This window comes from Pan troglodytes, chromosome 21 (genome assembly GCF_028858775.2).
Source record: "Pan troglodytes isolate AG18354 chromosome 21, NHGRI_mPanTro3-v2.0_pri, whole genome shotgun sequence".
In the NCBI taxonomy this organism is placed as follows: domain Eukaryota; kingdom Metazoa; phylum Chordata; class Mammalia; order Primates; family Hominidae; genus Pan; species Pan troglodytes.
In genome coordinates, this window is record NC_072419.2 from 30,048,596 (window position 1) to 30,055,479 (window position 6,884).

Here is a 6,884-nt window from a genome sequence, read left to right on the forward strand (position 1 = left end):
AGTTGCTTACCCGGAGGACTTAAGACTCAGGTGAAAATGCTGCCTGGTCAGTGGACCCCCAGGAGCAACCTGAGCAGGTGGTGCCCCTACATTTTATGCTCGGTGGAACCTGGCACTGACCACTATGTTTAGAACAGCCTGACCCCACGGTAGACCTCAGAAAATATTTCTCAACATACTAAATAAAGCCACCATTTAATGTCATAAAGAATGATTCATGTGGAAGATGTAATAATTCTGAACCCAAATGCATCCCAAACTATATAGATGCCTTAAAACAGAGCAAAAGTGGACAGAATCATCACCAGGTGACAGGGAGGCAGCCCCAGTGACAGCAGGCATCTTTGCATGCACCTCTCCCAGTAAGCAAGAGCTGGCAGATGCCAATCAGGAAGGGCTGGAAGAGGCGGGGCACACAGGCAACACCCTCATCAGGGGGATGCCTGTGGAGTCCATATGTGCACCCAGGGGGGTTGAGGAACAAGGATGGATTTCCCAGGAGGCTCCCGCCCATAATTGGGAATTGACTGTGCACTGAAGAAATCCACCTGGGCAGGGGAGGAGGAGGAAGGCGGAGGAAGAGCACAGCCCAGGGAGGAGGAACACCCAGAGCCTCAGAGGCCCAGGGCGTGGGAGGGTTGGGGGTGCCTCCGGTGTAGGAGGCCTTCCTTCCTTCCTCCTCTGTCCTCCCAGGCCAGCTTGCTGGCTTCACCTGAACCCTTGCCTGGCTCAAAGGCAACCTTTTGTTACTACTTTGTCCCCCATTTGGCTTATACTTTTCTTCTTGTTTCTCTTTCTCTTCCCTCATTTCCTTTTCTGCATCCCTCTCACCTCTCTCCACTGGGCTTGTTGTGGGAATGAGCTACAGTCCTGTGCTGCACAGGGACGCTTCCATCAGCGACAGCCCACATATACAACGGTGGGCCCAAGATATAGTGCCATGTTTCCATTGTACCTTTTCTGTGTTCAGAAATGTTTAGATGTAGAAACACTTACCATTGTGTTACAATTGTCTGCAGCATCCAGCAGTTACAAGCTGTACAGGTAGGCAGCCTAGGAGCAGTAGACCACACCATGCAGCCTAGGTGTGGATTAGGCTCTATCATCTAGGTTTGTATAAGTCACTCTATGATGTTCAGACAATGACAAAATCACCTAGTGACACATTTCTCAGATATAGCCCTGTTGTTAAGCAAAGCATGACTGTATATGTCAATCATTATCTCTATGTACTGATTTTTTTTTTTGGTTCCTCATTTTAGGAATCTAATGAACTGCATATACTGCTCATGTATTCTCTCCCTCCTTCTTTCTCTCTCTTTTTTCTCTCTTTCTTTCTCTCTCTTTCTCTCTCTCTCCACCCCCGCCCTCCCCCCCTCCGCCACACACACACACATACACAAACGAACAATTCTTTTACAGGACTGGGGTAGCTTGTTGCATTTGGATGCTTGTTGACTATTTGATTTTCTGGAATTTCTCCCAAGCAAGATATTGGGTATGTACAAGGAGGGATACACAGAATAAGAATTTTGCTGTTGATAATAATAGCAAATGATGTAAATAACACATATGTTCAGAATAGGGACTAGGTGAAATCAGTTATGGAACATTATTCAGCATTACAGGTAAAAAAGGAACTCTTTATATAATGGGGGTTGGAAGGCGGCAACAACAGGTCAAGGAGCAAGTAAGAATATTTCTGGTATTCCCAAGTGCCAATGGAATGCAAACTGGGGTAGTGGGCTGGAGACTGGCTGGCAACCAGAGGTAGGGTATGGGCCACCTGATACAAGTGCAACTTGCAGGTACTTGACACTCCATTTAGCCAAAATTCAACCCTTCACATTTCCTGCCCAAATCTGCTTCTCCTCCACTCCCTGTTTCAGCACATCCCACCACTACCTGCTGCTGAAGCCATTTATTGTCTGGGGGTAAGACAATAAATGACAATAAATGACTCCTCCTTCTCCAGGCCATGTTAACTCAATCAGCTCCATAGCTCCAGGCATGGCTCATTTTCCCTTTTGCCTGTTAATACTGTCAGGCCTCTGAGCCCAAGCTAAGCCATCATATCCCCTGTGACCTGCTCGTATACATTCAGATGGCCTGAAGCAACTGAAGATCCACAAAAGAAGTGAAAATAGCCAGTTCCTGCCTTAACTGATGACATTCTACCATTGTGATTTGTTCCTGCCCCACCCTAACTGATCAATTGACTTTGTGACAACACACTCTCCCTGCCCTTGCGATAATGTACTTTGTAATATTCCGCCACCCTTGTGAATGTACTTTGTACGATACATCTTCCCCACCCTTGAGAAGGTACTTTGTAATATCCTCCCCCCACCTTAAGAAGGTACTTTGTAATATTCTCCCCACCCTTGAGAATGTATTTTGTAAGATCCACCCCCTGCCCACAAAAAATTGCTCCTAACTCCACCGCCTATCCCAAACCTATGAGAACTAATGATAATCCCACCACCCTTTGCCGACTCTTTTCAGACTCAGCCCGCCTGCACCCAGATTAAAAAGCTTTATTGCTCACATAAAGCCTGTTTGGTGGTCTCTTCACATGGACGCGTGTGACAAATCCCCCAGCTGAAGTCACCTTTGCTTGCAACTGCAATATTCCAATGGCCACTGAGAATCATACTGAAAAAAATAGACATCTTACCATGCCATGCCTGTGCGTTTAAACAACTGTTTTCTTGGTTTTCAATATTTTAGGTCAAATGTTGGGCAAAGTACAGTCTTGAGAAAAAAAAACAAATGAGGATTTTGACAACAGAAGGTGGCACAAAGGCATAGGGGTGGTGAGGGTGACAGCAGGGCTGTGCTGACATCCTCATCCTACAGAGAGAAGTGCCAGGAAATCCTGGGAGATGATAAACTGTGAGAGTGTGATGATAGTTTCCAATCTTATAAAAGCAACTAGTAGAATATCTATCTATCTGTTGATCAATTAGTCAAAACAGTGAGAGGCAGAGGAAAGAATAATAAGCTGCTGTGTGAATTAATGTCTCATCTTCTATATTCAGGACTCCACATCCTTTAGGAGCCCTGGGAAGTGGAATTGGGAGGTAAGGAGTGGGATGGGCACGTGCTTTTCATCATCTTCAGACCTCTCTGCATTTGCCTTTTACTATGGGAATTTGACCTTTTTAAAAATAACTTTATTTTTGAACAGAGTGAGCACTACAGGAATAATTCACTTAGAAAGTGAAATTCCTGCATAACACCATGCCTCAGGCACAAAGCTGCAAATGGTTGGAAATACCCAGATCTCCTTTCTTTGACCTTAAGAAATCACTGTTTGCATTCTTAACAAATACAAATTCTTCTCTGCTTAGTGTTTTACAACTAGCTTACAGCAGTTTATATATGACAGATCTCTTTCAGTGCATGCACATATTTTGGTTGATGTTTTAAATCTGATTTCACAAATATTAAACATTTTATTTAAAATTTACTATCGGGCTGGGTGTGGTAGTTCATGCCTGTAATCCCAGCACTTTGGGAGGCTGAGGCTGAAGGATAGCTCGAGGCCAGGTGTTTGAGACCAGCCTGGGCAACATAGCGAGACTTCATCGCTACAAAAATAAATAAATAAATAAATAGATAAATCTATTATTGATACATATTTGGGCTCTTTCTCTCATTTTCTTTTCTTTTAGAAACTATGTTGCAGTGAATAATTTTTCACCCAGCTTTGTGCACGTAGGCAAATATTTCTGTGGGATAAAAATCCTATATGTGGAACATTGTGTTGATGAATATGTAATTTTTAAATGTTTAACAGATTGCTAAATTGCTACTAACAAGGACTATTGAATTCCCACTCTGCCAGCGTGGCATGAAGGCCACATATCAATCCAGCATCGTTGTTGTGTTTAACTTTTTTCCAATGTGTAAGAAAATAGTGACATTTCCTTGTTGGGTTAAATTTTTATTTTTGAAGAGCTTAACCATATTTTCACATGTGTAGCAGAGACATTTATATTTATTTTCCTGTGATTTGTGTTCATGACTTTTCCCCAGATTTTCTACTGGATTGTTTGTCTTTTTAAAAAATTTCCTTGCCGGGCCTGGTGGCTCATGCCTGTAATCCCAGCACTTTGGGAGGCCAAGGCAGGCAGATCAAGTGAAGTCAGGAGTTCGAGACCAGACTGACGAACACGGAAAAACCCAGTCTCTGCTAAAAATACAAAATTAGCCAGGCATGGTGGCACATGCCTGTAATCCCAGCTACTCGGGAGGCTGAGGCAGGAGAATCACTTGAATCTGGGAGACACGCCATTGCACTCCAGCCTAGGCAACAAGAGCAAAACTCCATCTCAAAAAAAAAAATGTGTATGAGTCCTTAGATATTATGAAAATTAAAATTTCCAGTGTCACATTTCTCACTACTTGTCTTACTCCACACCCACTAGCATGACTATAATAAAAAAGACAGGTAACAAGTGTTGGCAAGCATGTAGAGAAACTGGAACCCTCAAACACTGCTGATGGGAATGCAAAATGGTGTAACTATTTTTGGAAAACCATCTGGCAGTTTCTTGAAAAGTTGAACATACAGTTATTATATGACACAATAATTCTACTTTTAGGTATATGCCCAAGAGATAGAAAAACATATGTCCACATGAAAGTCTGAACAGGAATGATCGTAACAGTATTTATTAAAAACAGCCAAAAAGCCAAAACAGTAGCCAAAATAACCCTACTTCTCATTAATTAATGAGTGGATAAATAAATTATGGTATATGCATACAACAGGTTATTATTTGTAATAAAAATAAATGAAGTAGTGATACAGGCTACAGACAGGAGGAACCTTGGAAACATGCTAAGTGAGAGGAACCAGACACAGGAGATCACACACAGCGATTCCGTTTATGTGCAATGCCCAGAAGAGGGACATCTGTGGAGAAAGCACGTTAGTGGCTCCTCCCTAGGGCTGAAAGGGGATGGAGAAATTGGCATATAAAGGCTAAAAAGTTTGAGGTTTCTTTTTAGGGTAACAAAAATGTTGTAAAATTGATTGTGGTTTGGATATAAAATTCTATGACTATACTAAAGTCATTGACTTGTATGCTTAAGTGGGTGAATCCTACAGTGTGTGAATTACCTCTGAATAAATCCATTATAAAACCCCCTCCTCATTATCAGGGAGCCCAGTCATGGTGTAGATGATGGTGGTCCCAGCCACTCCCGGCCTGCACCTCCTGGGACCTTCCTAGCTGGGTCTTTCCTAAAATCCTGATTATCTTGAGTCATGAGCAAGGTAAAATGCTTTCTATGAGGCAGTAGTTCCCAGAGCAACCAGTGCCTGTGGTCCTGATGACCCCACCTTAGACAGAATGTGTTTGGTGATGTGAACATTGACGGGGGGAGGAACTATGCCAAGAGGAGAGGAGGGCTGCCTCCTGTCCCTATGCCATGGGGGCCCGTGCACAGGCCCTGGGACCTCTAAGAGGCCCCACCCCAGCCCTGAAGGAGCCCATGAGAGTTCTGGTTCCCCTGCGGGCTTGTGGGTTCACACCCACCACAGCGCTCAACAAACACTGCCTCCATCCTTTTCCTTTTACCAGGCCCCTTCCCCTGTGGAATGCTCAGCGGAGGACACAGGCATCTCTCGGCTCTGTGTTGTGCAACCTCCCATGGACACTTGTGTTCTGCTCTGGACACAAGATGTGTGGATCAGTGTGGCAGTTGGAGTGAGGCATCGCCACAGGCCAACTGTTTTCAGACAACTGATGTGTGGCCAAGAGAGGAAATGGATTCCTTTTGAGTAGATTGTCTGCTTGAATTCTTGGCTCATTTTGAGCCAAGACGATTGAGGAAATTGTCTTTTTCTGTTGGCTTTTAAAGAGCTGTTTCCATGAAAGGGAATTTAGCCCTTTACCAAATATGTTCTAAATGACTTATTGTGTGTTCCCTTTCCTCTTTGGTCTTTGTGGTGTGTGTGTCCGGTGTGTGTGTTTGTGCACATGTGCACACTATACAAAATGTATAGCCAGATTTATTATTCTTTACTGTTGGCCTCTGTGTGTTGTACCAGCTTAGAAAGGGCTCCCTAGTCAAGCATGCAATTCAGTTTCAAACACTTGAGGCTTTAACCCAGGGATTATCAGGGCCGACTTTCTGTTTGGAATTGGACCTCAGGTCTGATGTACTTTCGGCTGATCTGTATTTTATCTTGCAAAGAGAAATATTAATTTCCAAACTTGTGAGTTCTTGGGAGCTCCCCTACTGTCGCCGAGGCAGGCCCTAAATGCAGAGCAGGATGAAGTTCTGCTCCTCCATGGAACCTGGCTTGAGCAGACAGGTGTCAGGTCCTGAGATCACAAACAGGGTAGAGAACTGTGTCCCAAGTGAGCAGAATCAGGAATGCTTACCTGGGACATGCATCAAGATGGGGGAAGACAGGGCTGATAGGTGGGAGGGATCTGTGCTGGCTCTTCTGGGCTACATTGTTCACTCCACAGAGGTAGCTTAGGCTGGCATGGCCATTGCCAGCTGACATCTTCTACCTGGCGTGTCTGGTGGCAACTCTTGTCAGCTGGTGGCCCCTTAGCTCCTGGCCAGGCGCATTCCTGAATGCCTGTTGGTCCCAAAGTCCTTTAGCCTGGTTCTTTGATGGTTCCTTCTGCTTCTAGGGCCGTGGCATTGCATAATGGGGCTCTGAAAGACATGGCTGCCAAGGTGCTGTCATGTGTACCTAGCACAGTCCAGAGGACAGCAGTTTAGAAAGTCAGCAGGTGTGGAACAAAGGTGAGGGACTTCTGCGAACTGGCAGCCCTTGGTGAGCCCATGGCCTTCTGAGGGCCAGTGTCAGAAGTGCCCTTCACTTGAGCAGCATCAGAGGGCCTGGGCTGACC

At 44.7% G+C, this 6,884-nt stretch overlaps 1 long non-coding RNA gene across 1 annotated transcript in view; it reads right to left on the minus strand.

Moving 5' to 3' along the window:
* LOC134809196 (uncharacterized) overlaps positions 1 to 6,839 on the minus strand; it is a 38,570-nt gene extending 31,731 nt beyond the window's left edge. The window contains exons 1-2 of the long non-coding RNA XR_010154301.1: positions 6,402 to 6,839; positions 2,549 to 2,655 (exon numbers count right to left, since the gene is read on the minus strand). This is a non-coding gene — a long non-coding RNA (uncharacterized LOC134809196). The remainder of the gene's footprint in view (positions 1 to 2,548; positions 2,656 to 6,401) is intronic.
* Positions 6,840 to 6,884: the final 45 nt, after the last annotated feature.